At 40.5% G+C, this 20,930-nt stretch overlaps 1 protein-coding gene across 3 annotated transcripts in view; it reads right to left on the bottom strand.

Moving 5' to 3' along the window:
- arsg (arylsulfatase G) overlaps positions 1–20,930 on the bottom strand; it is a 213,746-nt gene that overhangs the window by 133,399 nt on the left and 59,417 nt on the right. The window contains exon 1 of one of the 3 annotated variants that reach the window (XM_073026172.1): positions 7,017–7,125. The exons of the other annotated variants lie outside the window; for them this stretch is intronic. The gene's annotated coding sequence lies outside the window, so the exon portion shown is untranslated. Of the gene's footprint in view, positions 1–7,016; positions 7,126–20,930 lie in introns of those variants that run through there. 3 annotated transcript variants of the gene reach the window in all.

The raw sequence follows: 20,930 nt of genomic DNA, 5'->3' as shown, positions 1-20,930 counted from the left end.
TCTGCAGCCTGATGTAAGTTTTAGCATCAGGAAGTATCTACAGAAAGAGAAATATAATTAATATTTCAGCTTGAAGACCCTTCAAGAGTAGGATGAATCAGAAACCCATTCTGATGAAGGGTCTTGGTCCTGAAGCATTAAAGTTGTCTCTCTTTCCACAAATACTGCCTAACCCGCTGAAGGTTTCCCAATTTTTTAGTTTATGTTCCAGATTTCCAGCTTCTGTAATTGTTCATTTTTCAACCTTTGTCTTCAGCTGCTTAATGCAAGGTTTATTCTCTCATTTTCCAGTGAAAGAATCATAAGAGGACATCGAGTGCAGTATCTGAAAATGCATATGCTCCTTCATACTGCAAATTCTCAACTGGAGAAGATGAACACCGAACAGATTCCTATTCATCTTGCAGATTCACTTCTTTGACTCCTGGAAAGCTTGTCATAAGTGAGATCTGGTATCACAAACAGGAAGACTAAGAACAAGATGTGTGTTATATCAAAGCTTTGCTTTACCCCAGTTAGCACTGGAATTTGGTTTTTGATGCAACTGTTGGTCTGGATCACAGCTTGCATGTCATTCTATACCAAATGTGGAATGCAGGCAAATTTTTGAGGGCAACAAACTTTAAGGATTCTCCATAATTTTTCTTGGTTGATAGAGTTGAAGCCTTTCATGAAGTCATAAAAGGACCACGTGCTCCACTCTATAATGTTCTTGTGTTTGTCAAGAAGTGAAGATTGAGTATTTGGTAACTCCTGTGGGTGGCATATGTGCTGTGATTCTGAGAGAAGCCCTTCAGCCACTTTGGAGGGAGAGGGAAAGGGAAGCCGGCTAGGCAGATGATGAAAAAGCTAGTTATGATCAACAGCAGGGAGGCCATCCTCTCTAGAATATGGTCACGATTATAGTGAATTAGGTGTAACCTAGCACACTTCTCTCTTTTGAGATGAGAGATGAGATTATAAATTTGCACCAGAATTTTCACAATTCTGCCATGATTTTCTGATTCAGATGGGGTTTCATCTCGTTCAGGGCCTCACTTTTCAACTAAAGTGTTGCGTGTCAATCTTTTTACTGGACTTGGGTAATCTCAAGGTTATAATAGTAGGTGAAATCAAGTCATTCATTTCAAAGACAAGAATCTGTCATGAAGACTGTCAAAGATCTCCTTCCAGCAACCAGTGAACATTGCTCTCCTCTACTTCATTCTTTGCTCTCAGTAACATGCATGTTTCAACTGTGACTGAGCTTGGCAGCTCTGAAGAATTGGGCATGTTATGATTATTGGTTGGTTGCTGGATATCCTGCCTTCTATTCACCTACAGCATTTTCTGACTTAATTCACATTTCAGGTGCCTGTGGACCTGTTTTTTTCCATGAGCCGTGATGGTACTTCCTCTCCAAGAACAAAGTTCATTTATGATTAATTAGTTCCTAGTTTGCCTGTTCTTATGAGTCTTTTCACAGCTGCTTATGATAGTGGATCTCAAAGCAGACCAAACACTGGATATTCTGAGGCTAATGATGTAGGGGAATCACAAGATTACCTGTGAGGTGCTGACATGTAACAGCTTTTATGTCAGAAGTGTTTGACCTCCTTGACATGGATTTTTCTGGGGCAATGTTTCTCTTGGAAATAACACAAGACTAGGCAGTGCTCAGTATAACAGTCATCATGTCACTTACTGAAGTTACCATCTCTGTCTTTCTCCTATTAAGAATTGGGAAATGGATTGTTTGAGATTGGAGTAGAAGTCCTCTGCAGAACTCGTCAATGCTGATGACTTACGTATGCTGGTTCTATATTGCAGTGAGTCAGAGGATGATGAAGCTTTAATGACCCACAGCATAAGTTGCAGAGACTTTAAATGAGGACTGAGGTTGGCATTCATCTTCCAGTTTACCCTCCAGATGAAGGTTTACCTACTACTTTGTTCCTTGGGCAGGCCTTCTCAGATTAGTTTATTGTCATATACATGAGGGTGCAACCAAATTCCTTATGTGAAGCTCACTGTATACGTGGTTATGGTAAATACAACAATAAGTGCAACAATTAGTGCAAAACAACAGAATGGTGCAAAGACAGTAGTGCAATTTGAAGTAGTGCAAGAAGAAATGCTGATGTGACAATAATGGCATAACTGAGAGAAGTAGAACTAACATTATGAGAACATGGCAGCATCTCAGAAAAGGAGATGTGACATAAAATGAGGCCATTCAGCTTACCAAGGTGTACTGACTCTCCAAACATCCCGATCAGTGCTATTCCTTCTATTTCCCTGTGATTAATTCTCTCTTCAGGTGTCCATTATCAAGACTGCCACCAGATTTTTATGCCAACCACATGAAGGATAATATAGAGCAGCTAGTTAACCTACAAAGCAGCACCTCTTCACAACATGGGAAGAAACCAGAGCACCCACAGAAACCTATGCACTTTCAGGGTAAATGTGCATATCTGCTCAAACAGCACCACAGGTCAGGACAGAACCTGACTGCAGGTGCTTTTTGATGGCTGCCATCTGTCTCCTACACTGCCCCCGCCCCACACCCCCTAAATGATGTTGTCAGAGTTTTGGTGTTTGATTGTCTGTGCTATAACAATGTTTAGGACTGTGCTGTTGAGAGTGTCCGTGACAGTCTTGACATTCCAGGTCTTTGTGGAGGGGAAGATGGCTGATTTACAAAGATACCTTTTTCTGATGTGAAGTGGTCATTGTGCACCAGCCACAACACATGCTTGGCAGGGTAAGATGCTGGTCCAAAGGCAAGATGGAGCAAGTCAAAGCAGAACCAGGCTCTGCTGCATTGACTGAATGAATACACAAATGTGAACACACACACATACTAATAACTTACAGACTCAATTTCAAAGTCTCTACAACTCATCCTGTTGGTACTACTGATTTTTTATTTGCATAATCTGTCTTCTTTTGCACATTGGCTGTTTGTCAGTCTTTGCTTATATATAATTTTTTCATAAATTCTATTGTATTTCCTAATTTTCCTGTTCATGCCTGCATGAAAATGAATTTCAAAGTAGTATATGGTAACATATATGTACTCTGATGATAAATTTGCTTTGACTTTCACACACAAATGCAGCCTGCTCACACTCTAGCTGCTCATTTCAACACTGTTAGTACACATATGCAAACATGTTTTCACTCTCTTGCCAACACACACAACAGTATTCTCCCAGTCCAACAGGATATAACCCACCCAATCCTTCCACTCGTGGACAGCAGACAGGGCAGCTGTGGCTGGCTGACAGCAGGTGACATTGGAGTTCCCATAAGGTTCACTGGGGGAAAGTCAGAGGCTGAGCAAAGCTAAGCTTTCAAACTTTGGGCACTATGACTCAGGCACTAATGGGAGGGATCCAACCAGAGATCAGGGAGTGGCAAGCCGTGAGAGAATGGAAGGGAGAGGGACAGCACGACATCTGCAGGGAAAGAGCGTGGGTAAAGGTGAAGGAGTTGAACTGGTGAAAGAACATGAGCGAGGGCAGGGAGATCAAAGGAGGGAGTAAGAGGACTAGGATCAGGGAGGAGTTCAGGAAAACAGAGATTTGAGAGAAGTTTGGAGGACCAAAAGTTGGGAGTTCGGAGCAGCACAGTAGTGTAACAGTTAGCGTATTGCTTTACAGCACCAGCAGACTGGGTTCAATTTCTGCCACTGTCTATAAAGAGTTTGTATGTTCTCTCCATGACTGCATGATTACTCCGGTTTCCTCCCATATTCCAAACATGTACAAGTTAGTAGATTAATTGGTCACATGGGTGTATTTAGGTAACACAGGCTCACTGGGCCGAAAGGGCCTATTACCGTGCAGTATTTCAAAACTTAAAAAGCAAGTGGTTTCAATACACCTAACGAACATTATTGTGTACTTTTTAAGTTTATGAAAAATGCTCACCATTTCTTGCTTTCTATCATGTCAACACACAATCCAGCTCATTATGAGTCCTAAAGAAGGGTCTTGGCCCAAAATGTCGACAGTTTACTTTCCATAAATGCCGCCTGACCTGCTAAATTCCTCCAGTGTTCTGTCTGTGTTACTCATTACGCACCTTATTGGTTACCTGCACAGAACTTTCTTCTGTTTTACACTTTACTCTGCTTTGTTATTGTTTAACCATGTTCTACCTCAATGCATTGTACAATGATCTGTTCTGTAAGAACAGCATGCAAAACAAGCTTTCCATTGTACCTTGATACATGAGACAATAATAAACAAATTCCAGTAATATCACTCTTCTTTTAATCCTATGCATTTAAATTTTACTAATAAATTCATTTTACAGCGCCTTGACTCATAAATTTTACATAGCCCACATCAAATCTTTCCATTACTTCATCAAAGACTGACGCTGATCAGCGCTTTGGGTTGAATAGAATTTTCTAAGCATTTTATGAATTCGTTATTCTCTGGTGTGTGCTATTTTGCTAATCATGCTAATCTACTTGATTGCTTTTTTTGCCAATTTTTAACTGCATTTGAAAATCTGCTCAGTGATGCAAGGAATGTTGGTACCGGGGAATGTGCTTCAGGTATACCAAATCCAACTTTCAATAAATAAGAGCTTTAATAGGATTGCAGCTGCTTGCTGTATAATTTTTTTAATTGATTAATAATTTTTAATCTGTGAATGCAAACATTATTAAAATTAAATGAGAGGATTAAATAAAAAATAAAAAGTAAGCTGCAGCTGGGTTGTTGTGTTACCCCTCAGAATCAGTAAAGAATGCACCAGAACCAGAACCTTCTTTCTGTGAGTTTCTCAGAGCTGAAGAATTGGGGAGAATAGGGGACACAGTAGATGGTTTGTAAGAAAGAAAGTTGGGGGGCCAAAATAGGCTTGGAGAGTTAGTGGAAGATGGTGATTAAGAAGAGGGTGGAGGAACTGATAGCAAGCCAGAGTAAGTTATTGGGGTTGGAAAAGGTAGGATGCAGGAGTGAAGAAGACTTAGAAGGAAGGGATTGGACAACAGTGGCTGAGGAGGAGAAAGTGGGCAATGTGTGCCTTTGTCCTTTCAGTGTGGGTGCTGTAGGTAAACACGCATATTTGTGCATTTCCATATATTCTTGCAGCAGAGCTGCTACCCAATCCTCTTGGCCCCATTTGCTACTGGACTAAGACATGTTTTATCAAGACTGTGTGCTAGACACTATTTGTTCAAAGAATTCAGCTACAGGCCTTATCATCCAACTCAGGTTCCACAGAACTGAGGTCATCAAATCAAGTTTATTGTCATTTATTACATGTATATAACATATATAACCATATAATGTGTATAGAAACTGCTATGGACTGCTATGTATATAGGACTACTTTGATAATATGAACTGGAAAATGTTCAGGGAGGCTGCTGCCTATGGCAAACAAGTTAACATTGAGGAATATATGGATTCTGTGACCAACTACATAGAGAAACGTACCAAGAGTGTTGCCATCATGAAACAAATCTGGGTGAGAGCAGATCAGAAGCCATGGCTAACTGCAGAGGCGTGTGCCAGGCTGAAGGATCATGATGAGGCCTTTGGATTGGGGGAATGCGGCAACTCTCAGGGAAGCAAGAACTGTGCTTTCCCGCTCCATCAGGAAGGCAAAATAGGAGCATTCGCAGAGAATTTATAGCCACTTCTGCGATACCAGAGACACGAGATGCATGTGGCAGGGAATTCAGAGGATTACAGACTATAAGTCTACCCTGCAAATCAGTGACCAGGATGCTTCACTCCCAGAGAGGCTGAATGTCTTCTACGCCCGGTTTGATGCACAAAACAAAGCATTGGCGAGGAAGACACCCCTCCCTGCAAGGGAGCAGACATGCCTTCTGGTTGAAGCTGAGGTGAGGAAGACCCTGGTCCAAGTCAACCTACGCAAAACTGTGGGACCCGATAGTATACCAGGTCAGGTTCTGAAAGACTGCACAGCACAGCTGATGGAGGTGCTGAAGGACATATTAAACATCTCTCTGGAACAATCCATTGCCCCTCGGTTTTCGAGGTGGCAACCATCATTCCAGTGCCAAAGGAGAATTCAGTAACCTGCCTAAATGACTCGTCTGGTAGTATTAACATCAACCATTATGAAATGCTTTGAGCGGCTGGTCATGGAGCACATTAAAGCTTTTCTCTTGGCTACATCGGACCACTTCCGGTTCGTTTATCACTCAAGTCGAGCCACTGACAATGCAATAGCCTCTGCCCTGCACTCTGCCATGTCCCACCTGGAAAACGGGGGTCTCATATGCTAGACTACTGTTTCTAGACTTCAGTTCGGGGTTCAACATCATCACACCCCAGAAACTGGTGGGGAAATTGTCCTCGCTGGGTCTCAACACCTCCCTCTGCAATTGGATACTGGACTTCTTAACAGTAAGGCTACAGTCAGTCTGTGTGAGGCAGTAACATCACTCGTCCCATTATGTTGAGCACTGGTGCTCTCCAAGGCTGTGTGCTCAGCCTGTTATTGTTCACACTGCTGACGCATGACTGTGCTGCAGGATCCAGCTCATCAAGTTTGTGGATGACACAACAGTGGTTGGCCTTATCAAGAATAATAACAAGACTGTGTAGAGGAAGTGGAGTGACTGGTGTGAGAAGAACAACCTAAGCCTCAATGTGGAGAAGACCAAGGAAATCATTGTGGATTTCAGGAAGGTGCAGCTGAAACTTCCTCTTTTACGAATACAAGGCTCCTCCATAGAGAGATTTAAGTGCACCAAGTTCCTAGGAGTTAACATCACAGATGACCTCACTTGGTCCCCTAATATCACCTCCCTGAACAAGAAGGCACAGCAATTCCTCAACTTCCTAAGAAGATTGAGGCAAACAAGGTTCCCCCTGCCTGCTCCCTCCCTTCCCGTTAACTACGTTTTACAGGAGCACCATTGAGAGCGTCCTGAAAGGTTGCATCTCCATCTGGTGTGGGAGCAGCCAAGCATCGGACTAGAAATCCCTACAAAGGACTGTGAGAACATCCGAAAGGATCACAGGGGTCTCCCTCACCTCCGTTCACGGTCCCAAACAGTCCTTCCAGGAGGGACAACACGTGGGGTCTGTCGGGTTCGTCCACCAAAGCAGGTCATCCATAAACACAAGAGATTTTGAAGATGCTGGAAATCCAAGAATAACACACAAAATGCTGGAGGAACTCAGCAGGTCAGGCAGCATCTATGGAGAGGAATAAATAATCAAGGTGGGATAGAGTTCCTCGTCTTCACCTACACAGGGAGAGAGGGGAGAGGGAGAGAGAAAGAGAGAGAGACTAAGTCTCTTGCATAGTACTGTAGCAATTTTATGTATTGCACTGTATTGTTGCCTCAAAAAAAACCATGACATAAGTGAGTGATTATAAACCTGATTTTGATATGAGTCTCTGTTGTGAACTGAGAGTGGGAAGGGATATATTCAATGATGCCATTAAAGACCAAGCACCACTTTTAGCATTAGCCTTAGGGAAAGCACTAAATGTACAATTAGCCAGCTAAAGAAGAGCAGGTTGGCTTGTATTTACATGGGCATTTGCATGGGCTATGAATATATCTGCAGCTCCTTGGGAATCAAATAACCAAATAATAATTAAGTATTGTCATTAAAAAATGCCACAAAATTTAAAACTTTAATAGGAAGGGATTAGTAAATCTTTTCAAACTCATATTAAGAGCGGAGATGACCTTCATGTCATATAGTCTGCTGGCTCTATAATAGTAGTACAGGATTAGTGTGGTATGTTTATAAAGTTCCTAGCAACATGGATTAGCAATTTAAAAGCCTTACAAATAGAACAAATAGAGGACAGAAGTGGTGTCCAGCATTTTCTAATTTAATTTGCATTGAATAAATGACAACCCATCTTACTCTAAGATGCAAAGACACATTTTTGTTCTACATGTTACTTACTTATTACAATACCGAGGCCATTCAGCCCATCAAGGTTAATCTAGCAGCAGAACAACCCCATCAATCCCTTTCCAGCTCCATTACTTTCTCTGTAGCACTGCAATGTTATTCTATCTCATATACACATCAACCAGCCTTTGATTCTTTTGCCACCACCTTACACTAAGAAATAACTTTACAGTAAGGCAGAGGTAGAACAAAGGAGCACATATGGGCCAAGAATTATTGACCATTTAACATTGGAGACAATGGAGACAGAAGTAGAAGCAGTAGGAGCAGTTTTACTCTTTGGAGCAGTAGAAGTTCGATATATCAGCACATAGGACTGATGTTCTCCATTTACATAGTAGACTCAGAATTGGGTCCAAATCACTTGTCTCCGAAATACATCTTGTATTGACTTCATGACCAAATCATCACAAGAATCCTTCATATAGACAAAATTGCATTACAAAAGGAAACACAAGATCAGTGCTATGACTGATATTTGCTAAGCAAAGGTGGACGCTTGACATACACACAAGAGGAAACATCAGTTGTACGAATGCGCAGGGCTATCTGTCTACTGGAAAGAGAACATAAGGGGAATAGAGAAATTGCTGAAAGGACAAGAGGAAAATATATTCATCAGAATAGATGGTATCAAAGGGAGACAACAGTTAACAAAATTGTGAATACAGGTATGGAGGTGGGAGCAAGGAGAGGGAAACAAACTGATAATCAACTCAAAAGAAAGCAGCCTGCACCTTGGCTCTAGTATTTACTTTTGCCAACTCAGATATAAAATGACTAATCAGATGATAAGTTCTATTTACTTCCTTTGCACCATGGCCTTTTGGTCTCCTCTTCTAATAACATTCTGTAGGTATCAGCAGGACATTTCCAAATTTTAATGGAATCAACCTATTAACAAACAAATTCCACATTCCACTTCATGTAGATAGAATGCTTCTTGAATGATCTAGATCTGAATTTTAATGTGTCAGACTGATCTGTTGACTAGTAATTATAGCCAAACTGGCAATAAATAGTGTTTCAGACCTTAAGTTATAGAGTTATAGAAAAGTACAGCACAGAAACAGGCCTTTTGGCCCATTTAGTCCCTGCCAAACCACTCAAACTGCTTACTCCCATCAACCTATACCAAGACCATAGCCCTCCATACCCCTATCAACCGCATACCTATCCAAAATTCTCTTAAACATTGAAATTGAGCACCTATGCTGGTAGCTCATTCCACACTCTCACAACCCTCTGAGTGAAGAAGTTTCCCCTCATGTTCACCTTAAACTTTTCACTTTTCACCCTTAACCCATAACCTCTAGTTGTAGTCCCACCCAACCTCAGCAGAAAAAGCCTGCTTGCATGTACCCTATCTATACCTCTCATAATTTTGTACGACAGGTGATTGATAAGTTTGTGGCCTAAGGTAGGTAGAAGGAGTCAATTTTAGAAAACCTAGCACCTTTATTTTTCAACATAGTCCCCTCCTACATTTACACACTTAGTCCAGCGGTCGTGGAGTATACGGATCCCTTCTTTGTAGAAGTTGGCATCTTGGACCTCCTGAAAGTGGTCTGTGGCCTAAGGTAGAAGGAGATGAGTTATACAGCTCTTGTTATATGCGCGTGCAGTTCAACTCTTTGAGTGATTATGCAGAAAGTTTGAGGTTAATAACTTTTGTGGTATTTCTGTTTCAGATAATTGAAAATTGCAAGTAAGCACTGTCTGAGAAAATGGACAACATCAGCCTTCATGCAGTCATCTGCTACCTCAGTCTCAAAGGCTTATCACCCAAGGAGGTCCACGAGAACATGTGTCAACACTAGGGGAGGGTGAAAAATAAATGTGCTAAGTTTTCCAAAACTGACTCCTTCTACCTTAGGCCACAAACTTATCTTGTATACCTCACAACCTTCTATGTTCCAAGGAATAAAGTCCTAACTTATTTAATCTTTCAGATCCTCCAGAAACATTCTTGTAAATTTTCTCTAAACTTGTTCAACTTTATTTACATCTTTTCTGTAGTTAGGTGACTAAAACTGCACACAATACTTCAAATTAGGCCTCACCAACATGTTATACAACTTCAACATAACATCTTATCTCCTGTACTTAGTACTGTGATTTATGAAGGCCATTGTGCCAAAAGCTCTCTTTATATGACCCTATCTACCTGTGACGCTACTTTCAATGAATTATGAGTCTTTGTTCTACCCCTTTGTTCCCTTTGTTCTACCATACTCTTCAGTGCCCTACTGTTCACCTAGATGGTCCTACCGAAGTGCAAAACTTCGCACTTGTCTGCATTAAATTCCATCTGCCATTTTTGAATGCAATTTTCTAGCTGGTCCCGATCCCACTGCAAGCTAAGGTAACCTTCTTTGCTGTTCACTACAACCCCAATCTTACTGTCATCTGCAAATTTGCTTATCCAGTTAACCACATTATCATCCAGGTTGTTGATATAGATGACAAACAACAACGGACCCAACACTGATCCCTGCGGCACTCTACTAATCACAGGCCTCCAATCAGACAGGCAACCAACTACTACCACCCTCTGGCTTCTCCTACAGAGCCAAAAGTGGGATGATTCAGCAGAATCCAATTCCTTCCTGTGGCATGATGTCTCTTGGAACTTGGAATCTCCTAATCTTTACAGAAATGGTCATGTTCTATGAATTGAATTGACTTTATTTCTTACATCCACATACATGAGGAGTAAAAATCTTTGTTACGTCTCCATCTGAATGTGCAATCAGTTGTTTATAATAAATTATAATAAATAGAACAGTCAATTTAATATAGAGTACACTCAAATCAGTGTGAGCTCATCAGTCTGATGGCCTCGTGGAAGAAGCTGTCCCAGAGCCGGTTGGTCCCGGCTTTTATGCTACGGTACACTTCCCGGATGGTAGCAGCTGGAATAGATTGTGGTTGGGATGGCTTGGGTTCCCAATGATCCTACAGGCCCTTTTTACACACTTGTCCTTGTAAATGTCTTGAATTCATGGAAAGTTCACAACTACAGACTCAGTGGGCTCTCCGCACCCCTCTCTGCAGAATCCTGTGATGAAGGGAGGTACAGTTCCCATACCAGGTAGTGATGCAGCCAGTCATAAGACACTCTTATGAAGTTTTCAAGCTTTGAAGAAAAGCATCCTTGAGTTCAGATTGGTACCACACATTGCTTTTACCTACACAGTTATTAATGTATATAAATGTATTATCATCTGTCTGCATTTGTTGCTTTACTTTATTTCTTTCTTATCCATTGCCCTTGCAGTGATTCACTTATGAAGGTAATGTATTGGTTGTTAATCTACTCTTGGTCTTTACCATCATTTGTGGGATGATTTACTTTCTGATATTATTATCACACAATATTGTCAGGAATCACAGAAAAAAGACCATTTATAGATTACTCTGTACAGCAGGAACAGTATAATCCAACAAATGAAGACATTTCAATTTGTAAAACAGAAGCAGTATTTTTAGTAGAAACAAATTTGATAATAACTAGAATGGAACAATCTGCAATTTTATTTGGCAAATTCATTTTATAATCAAGATTTTAGATTCAGAATGCTTTCATCTTTTTTCCCTCAGGAAGATATTTGAGCCACACAGAAAGCATACTAGGTGAAAAGTAAGACAACCCTAACCCCTCAATGTGTCTCACCTTTAGATTTTGGGAGTAATATCACCTCTGAAAACTGACTCACCTGCATACACATTGACTAATCAATGTGCCACATAGGCATTCCTGAACAAACTAACAGCCAGATTCAATTGGGAGTTTGACACGTCAAGCAAAGGTAAAGGAGAGCATTGTGATTACAGGTAGTCAGGAATAAAAGGGCAAATTGGATGATGTGGCTCATTACCTGTCCGGCTCTTGTGGATTCTAAAAATATAGCTCCTCTGTACCTGCACAATCCTCACTATTTATCATTTCGAATATGTAATTTTAATCAATCCTCAACTTCTAACTTATAGGCAATATAAACCACATTTGTGGAAACTACCCAGAAAACTTCAATTGATATATCAATCCAGTATCTTTTTAGTGAATCTGCATATACCAATTCTTCCTGCCACTATGTATATTCCTGCACACAGACACCTCCCAATGTTTGCTCAGTTCCCCAATCCCTCACACCACCTTTAGTTCCAAGTAAAAACCTTCTCCCTCGCTACAAATGTCTTCCCATTTGCTCAGTATATCTTCTCGAAATTCCCATATGTCACTTCCTCCTATCACAAATAGTATTCTATCACAAGTACTACTTCTGCAGCTGTTCCTGATGAGTTTCACCTTTTGTTGTATGCTTCTGATATTTTTTATTCAATCTGACACACAGTGGTATTAGCCCACATTACTACCATCAGAGAGGAGATGCAGAAGCCTGAAGACATAAACTCAACATTTTAGGAACCTCTTCTTCCCCCACTGAATAGACAATGAACCAACCCATGAATGTTACCTCACCATTTTAACTCTCTTTTTGCACCACATATTTAATTTTTCTTGTCATTATTTATAGTATTTTTTATGTATTGCAATGTACTGCTGAACAACAAATTTCAAGATATACGTCAGTGTTACTGTGGTGAACTACATATACCTGTCTGGACACGCCCCCCCCCCCCCCCCCCCCGCTGACTGCTCCTGTGGCTCCTCCCACAGACCCCGGTATAAAGGCGATTGGAGGCACAGCCCCTTCCTCAGTCTCCAGGATGTTGTGTGGTGGTCGCTTGCTGCTTGTGCTTTCTTCCAGCCAATAAAAGCCTACCTTAACTCACGTCTCCGGGAGTTATTGATGGTGCATCAGTTACTAAGCCTGATTCTGATACATTTACCAATCCGGCATCCTCTTTATTCTAAAAACACAAAATGCTGGCAGAACTCAGCAGGCCAGACAGCATCTATGGGAGGAGGTAGTGACGGTGTGAAGGGTTTCGGCCCGAAACGCCGTCACTACCTCCTCCCATAGATGCTGTCTGGCCTGCTGAGTTCTGCCAGCATTTTGTGTTTTTATTTATTTCCAGCATCTGCAGATTCACTCGTATCCTCTTTATTCTGAATACTTTGTAAACCTCTTTTCATTCAACATTCTCCAACTCATTTACAGCTTCTTTGGACTTTCCCCCATTGCCCCAAATTTAACACCTTCAGTTCAAATCTCTCCATTGTCTTACACCCTGCCCGGCAAGCTTCCACAACCATCTCCAACTCAATACTTCTTTTTATTATCTTTAACAGCTGTTTGAACCAGATAAACTTTAGACTGTGTCTGAGCCCTCAGGCTAGCTCTTTGTAATGTGTAATATGTAACACTGCAAAGCCATTTCCTTCTAGGTCACATGGGATCCATAGTAAATTGGTACAACATTGGATTGGCCACAGTGTGTTTGAACAGTTGCGTACTGCAGGGTCCAGTGCTGTTTGTAATATGTATTAATGATCAGAATAAAAATGTGGCTGGTCTGGTTAATGAGTTTGGAAATGTCACGAAAATTGGTGGTGTTGTGGATAGCAATGAACGTTGTCAAAGGATACAACAGGATACAAATCAGCTGGAAATTTAGGCAAGAAAATAGAATCTGACAAGTGTGAGGTATTACATTTTGAAAGATCAAATGAAATTGAGAAATTGTGTTGCAGCTTTATACAACTTTGATCCCATATCTGGAATATTCTGTGAAGTTTAAGTAGTCATGCTTTAAAAAGAATATGGATGCTTTAGACAGAACACTACTTTGATTAGCTCTAAAGAGAGGTTGGATAAACCTGAACTGTTTTCTCTGGAGCACAGACTAAAAGGTTGACCTAATAGAACTGTATACAATTATAAGAGGCATATTTTTGGTTGAAATAGCAAGTATGATAGGTCATAGTGTAAAGTGTGAGCAGGAAAGTTTAAAGGAGATTTGTTTTATACACAGAGAGGGTCGATGAGCCAGTCCTCATTGGAAGATCAGAAGTGGCAATGGTCAGCAACTTTAAACTCCTTGGTGTTATTATTTTAGAGAACCTGTCTTGGGCCCAACACGTAAGTGCAATTACAAAGAAAGCATGCCAGTGCCTCTACTTCCTTAGGAGTTTGCAAAGATTCAGCATGACATCCAAAACTAATAAACTTCTATAGATGTGCAGTGGAGAGTATATGGACTGGCTTCATCACAACCTGGTATGAAAACACCAATGCCCTTGAACAAAAAATCCTACAAAAAGAAGTAGATATGGCCCAGTCCATTACAAGTAAAACCTACTTCACCAATGAACACAACTACATGGAGTGTTATCACTGGCAAGCAGCATCTATCATCTGGGTACCCCACCACCCAGAACATTCTCCCTTCTCGCTGCTACCATAAAAAAGGTGGCACAGAAACCTCAAGGCTCACACCACTAGCTTCAGGAATAGTTATTACCCAACCATCAGGCTCTTGAACCAAACAGGATAACAGGATGTAACACTGAGCGGCATAGAAAGTCATTCCTACCTGTGGCCATCAAACTTTACAACTCCTCCCTCGGAGTGTCAGACACCCTGAGCCAATAGGCTGGTCCTGGACTTATTTCCACTTGGCATGATTAACTTATTATTATTTAATTATTTATGGTTTTATATTGCTATATTTCTTCACTATTCTTGGTGCGGCTGTAATGAAACCCAATTTCCCTCGGGATCAATAAAGTATGTCTGTCTGTCTGTCACTTACCCCATCATTGAAATCTTCCTATAAGCCATGGACTTACATTCAAGGACTCTTCATCTCATGTTCTTGTTATTATTGTTTATTTATTTATTATTATTCTTTCTTTCTTTTTGTATTTACATAGTTTGTGTCTTTTGCACACTGGTTGAAGGCCCAAGTTGGAGCAGTCTTTCACTGATTCTATTATGGATTTATTGAGTATACCCACAAGAAAATTAATCTCAGGGTTGTAAATGGTGACATATATGTACTTTAATAATAAATCTACTTTGAACTTTGGTGGGCTGAAGGACCTGTTCACGTATTATAATGTTTTATGTTCTCCACACAATAAAACAGCAAACCTGACCTAGTTGCTTATCATCTTAATCACCTCCCAATTATCAATAAACTTCAGGAAGAAATCATGAATAGTATCTGACAACACCCACTTATTATTTGCTTGACAATATTCAGTTTGTCTTTTGGCAGCATTTCAGAATTTATCCAGATCATGAGAGGCCTGATTGATAAGCAATATTCCAGGAATGATCTCAACAGAGCCTCATATAATTGATACAACACTCTTGTACTCAATTCCTCTTTCAAGGAAAGGACAACCTTCTGTTTGCCTTCTTAATTGCTTGCTGGACCTGCATGTTGACTTTCAGAAATGGAAAATTCTACCTGAACACCAACACTTTTCTGTCTTGTCATATAAAACATTTGCAGCTTTGCAATCAAGGAGAATTAAATGACAGTTTTTCACATTGTCTTCCATTTGCCAGTCTTACCAATTCAGAGCAACACACATGAAATGCTGAAGGAACTCAGCAGGTCAGGCAGCATCAATGGAAATGAATGAACAGTTGACATTTCGGGCTGAGACCCCTTATCAGGACTGAAAAGGCAGGTGGAAGATGCCAGAATAAAAAGGTGGAGGGTGAGAATGACTGTTTCGGGCCCTGAACGGAGGTAAGGGAAGAGGTGAATGGGCAGGTATAGCACTTCTGTCGCTTGCAAACCAATTCGCCAATCTGTACATATACCCCCTGAAGCTGCTTTACATCCTCCTTGCAGCTTCATAAACTTGGATATACCTCACATGATTCCCTTCATCCAAATAGTTGATATGAACTGTAAGCAGTCGGGGCTCAGCACCACACCCTGTAATATCTCACTAGTCATAACCTGTACACCTGAAAATGGTCTGTTACTCCAGTTCTCTATTTTGTTAATTATTACTTAACCAATACCAGTATATTAATCATATTACCATGCACTCCAATTTTGTTTAGTATTTCTCCTATGGTATCCAATCTGAAAGTTCTAATTAACTATATCAACTGTCTTACTCTTATCCATTCTGACACTTATGATCATAAGAATTCTGACACTGTCAAACGTGATTTTCTTTTCATTAACCATGTTAACTCCACCAAATTCTTGTATTATTTACTAAATGCCCTGCTACCAATACCTTAACAACAGAATCCAGCAATTTTCCTGTTCTTTACGTCCGAATAACTTGTTTGCATTTCTTTGTATTTTCCCCTCCCTTCTTTCATAAATAGTAGGATTATATTTGCTGTCTCTCAACCTCTAAAATGCATTGTGAGGAATTTTGTAGGTAATAAATAGTGGAGCATAGTATCTTCATAGCCCTGCCCATCAATACAATAAAAAGTAAGTCACTAAGTCCTGTTAATTTTTTTGCCTTTCAATCCCAATAGTTTCTCCAATACTAATATTTCACTAATATGAATTTCTCTGTGTTCCTCATTCATTTCCTGTTTAATATTTCCACCACATTTTGTGTGCTTTCTTCAGTAAAAACAGACACAAAATATTTGTTTAATTTGAGAGGTATTGATCGTGCGGATAGTCAGAGGCTTTTTCCTAGGGCTGAAATGCTTGCCACAAGAGGACACAGGTTTAAGGTGCTAGGGAATAGGTACAGAGGAGATGTCAGGGGTAAGATTTTTACTCAGAGAGTGGTGAGTGCGTGGAATGGGCTGCCGGCAACAGTGGTGGAGGCGGATATGACGGGGTCTTTTAAGAGACTTTAGATAGGTACATGGAGCTTAGTAAAATAGAAGGCTATAGGTAAGCCTAGTAATTTCTAAGGTAGGGACATGTTCGGCACAACTTTGTGGGCTGAAGGGCCTGTATTGTGCCATAGGTTTTCTATGTTTTGCTGCTGGGAAATGTGAAAGGGAATCAGATTGATGGAAATCCTGAGAGAGCTGACATAGGCTTGATGAACTGAATGACCTCCTCCTATATCAGAAGGAAATATGAAATTTGAAAAGTTCTTTGTTCCACAAGATAATTTATCCTCTCTCTATCACTAAGGGATCAACTCTATATTTAGATAAAAATTCCTTTGTAGATGTCTATAAATCTATTACAACCCAAGTGTGCCAGAAGCATCTATCCACCACAGGGATGGTAGAAGTACTGCAACATTTAAGATAAGTTTGGATAGGTACCTGGATGGGAAGAGCACGGAGGGCTTTAGTCCAGGTGTAAATCAGTGGGACTAGGCAGAATAGCAATTTGGCATGGACTAGATGGGCTAAAAGGCCTGTTTCTGTTCTGTACTGCTCTATGACTCTAAGTAACCAATGTATGCTCTTCATACAATAGACATGCTCCATAATCATGTTAAATGGGATAGACTTGGAACAGATAGGGAAATGCAAAGCTGGATATTCACAAAGTACCTTGACGATAAGCAGCAGAGAAATGTACACCACTCCGTGGGTTGGTACATTTCTCACTCTGTGATTATCATCAAGTCAGGGGATCAACACTGACTCAATGAGGATTTGTGGAATGGCATACCAGGCATAGATAAAATGAGGCACCAGGCTATGTGCATACTAAGGAGGACAGAACCATATGATCAAACAATCAACAAACAGACCATGGCACTGCAGTATCATTATTGCTTGTTGTGAATCTCAAAGACACGAGTTAGGGTTAGTAAATTGTTGGCATATTATGTTGACGCCAAAAGTTGTCAGCAAAAGACGCTCCCAGCACATGGTTGTTGACACAAATGATGCTTTCACTGTATGTTTCAACATACATGTGATAAATTAAACTCATCTTTTATCTTTATAGGAGAAGGCGGCTACAAGAATATCCAAATCCTCTAAGATAGGAGAGCCTGTGTGAGAATTAAAGACAAGGCTGACAAATGCTGTGATGATGCTGCTTCATTTTAGCTTTCTCCGAACATCCTCCCCATCACAGAAAGCATCTTTCAGCCAAATCAGTCACAACATGATATCAAGAAACAGCTGAGAGCATGGAATACAACAAAGGATATCAAGAGAACACATGAAAACAGGAGTGCAAGCAGGTCATCTGCCTCCTTGAACTGTGTAGCAAGACTTTGACAGCATTCAGACATATCATGATGCAATTCCTGCTCTGTACCTTTCTACCTATCCTCTTTTCTGCAGCTTGAGGTCAAATACTTGAAGCACCTAAAGCTTACCTCATTAGTATTACTGTGACTGACTAAACTGAGCTACAGAGAAGCTGTAACTGGGAAATATAAGTCTTTATTTAAATCAGTGGATCTTTCAGACAGAATGTTTCCTCTTCACACAATGCTTTCAAAGTTCAAAGTAAGTTTATCAAAGTACATATACTATACTTTTTGAACACAAAGATAACAAAATACAATTAACAAGCAAGAGAAAATGTGCAGATGCTTGAAGCCCGAGCAACACACACAAAATGCTGGAGGAACTCAGCAGGCCAGGCAGCATCTATGGAAAAAAGCACAGTCCACGGAAAATAAAACAATTAACTACAGTGTGGTGAACTACATATACCTGTCTGGACTGCTCCTGTGGCTCCTCCCACAGACCCCTGCTGACTGCTCCTGTGGCTCCTCCCACAGACCCCTGTATAAAGGCGACTGAGGCCTGTTGCCCTGCCCCATTCCCCAGGATGTAGTGTTGTTCATTCTTCCAGTCAATAAAAGCCGATACCTCGCTTCCTACGTCTCAGCGTGAGTTATTGATGGTGCATCATACAGTTTCAATGGCTATAATCACCTCACTTAACATTTTGAATGTAGACAAGTAACTTTACATAATTACACTGACAGCACATCCCAACAAGCAGAACTCTGAATATTCAAATATTCAGCTGGTCTAAGAACTTCTAAGCATAAACTCCAGACACCCAAAAGATAGCTCTTTTGTTACACTGCTGAGGTACAGCTCCCTGATTATTCTATATAATTAAATCAACATATTACACAGCAAAAAAGACCACTCCTGTACTGCACATTAAATAGCAGGGGTACACCCTTAACACAACACATTGTATTGTACAGTTGGTACTACCTAACTCTATGAGTTCCTCTAGCATTTTAAATGTGTTGCTCTGGATTTCCAGCCTCTGCAGAATCTGTGTTAATACAACAGATGGCCACTTCATCCCTTCCCTGGTCTCTTCCTAAAGTTTTTAATTTACCTCAATTAACATGAACAATTATCTATTGTCTGCCCTGCATCGTTTCAATGGGAGAGAGTCAAAATATCCCACTCACGTCAATTGGTTTGGTGGTATTAACATATCAGTTGAAAGTAAATGTGAACATGTTTTATTTCCTTAAGACTGGTTCTAATTTCAATTAATCCATAATCAAGCTATCCATAATTTCATAACTCTGGAATAGTCCCTAATATATACATACAAATTGCTGGAGGAACTCAGCAGGCCAGGCAGCATCTATGGAAAAGAATATACAGTCAACATTTCAGGCTGAGAACCTTCATTAGGTCCTGACCCACCATCAGAATTTCCTGACCTGTCACTTCTCACTCGTGATGAGCTGTTTTGAAATCTACTTCAGTAAGCTAACTAGCATCCACTTTAATTAGTGATCTTAACATGCCAAAACTATAACGGACATTAGAGACAACTTTATGTACATTAGTCTTGTTCCACATGAATAGGAATTGTCAGAGCAGCACAAAATGTGGGTATGCAATCAATTAGTGATCTCCATAATACTCACATCATTTCTGCATTTAAAGCACTTATGCTTGTTCTCTTTAACCCCAAGACACACACACGAATGGGTACAATTTAACCATTTGCTGAATGATAGAGATTTACAAAATTATGAGGGGTATAGACAGAGTATATGCGAGTAGGCTCTTTCCACTTAGATTAGGAGAGATAAATACAAGAGGACATGACTTTAGGGTGAAAGGGGAAAGTTTAGGGGGAACTTCTTCACTCAGAGAGTGGTGGGAGTGTGGAACGAACTGCAATCTGACGTGGTAAATGTGGGCTCACTCAAATTTTAAGAATAAATTGGATAGATACATGGATGGGAGAGGTCTGGAGGGTTATGGACTGGGTGCAGGTCAATGGGACTAGCGGAATAAAGTTTCGGCACAGACTAGAAGGGCCAAATGGCCTGTTTTCTGTGCTGTAGTGTTCTATGGTTCTATATTTCTTCACTATACAAAGCATTATCAGGCCTGCTCACATTGCATATTATTCCATGATTATCCTGTAATGGATAGATAAAAGTTGTCTTCTTTTTTCCTACTGCAGATGATTTAATTTTTTAATAGTAAGTCCAAAGCACTCAAGGCAACACTGTTAACTACCCAATTAACTTTCTCAACAATTTCACTTCTCTCCCTGGCCCAAAAAGATTCTATTATTACTACCACCATCATCCACATATCACTTCCAGTTTCTCACTTCAGAACACCTCCTCCATCCACCCTCAGCCGGTTTCACCTATCACTTGCCAGCTTTTACTACTTCTCCTCCACCCCCACCTTTTTATTCTGGATTCTGCCTGCTTTCTTTCCATTCCTGATGAAGTGTCTAGGTCTGAAATGTCTACTGCTTATTCCTCTCCACAGATGCTGCTTGACCTGCTGTGTTCCTGTAGCAATTAGTGTACGCTGCTCCTTCCCTATCATTTGCTTTTCAAGCTCAACATCTCCACAAATGAACATTTCTGCTTAAGGGACATAATTTCAACTGAATTTCTGACTAATCAACTTCTTGCTCCTGATTCCTGTATTAACTGACACCATCTTCCACAGGTACTGCTTTGTTTCAAATCACATAATTGCTTGCTACCATCCCTATATCTCTTACCTCCTCCAGTTTTCAAACCATCCAGAATACCAATGCTTTTCCACCTTCATATCCACAAGCATCCTGATTTTAATCACTCTTCAGTTGTCAAGACCTAAACCCTGGAAATCTCCCTAACTTGTTTAATGACTTCTTAATATCAGCCTCTTTCACTAA

The sequence above is a fragment of the Hemitrygon akajei genome, chromosome 22 (assembly GCF_048418815.1).
Source record: "Hemitrygon akajei chromosome 22, sHemAka1.3, whole genome shotgun sequence".
Lineage (NCBI taxonomy): Eukaryota > Metazoa > Chordata > Chondrichthyes > Myliobatiformes > Dasyatidae > Hemitrygon > Hemitrygon akajei.
The sequence above is the reverse complement of the archived record's forward strand: the minus strand, read 5'-3'. Positions and strand labels throughout refer to the sequence as shown.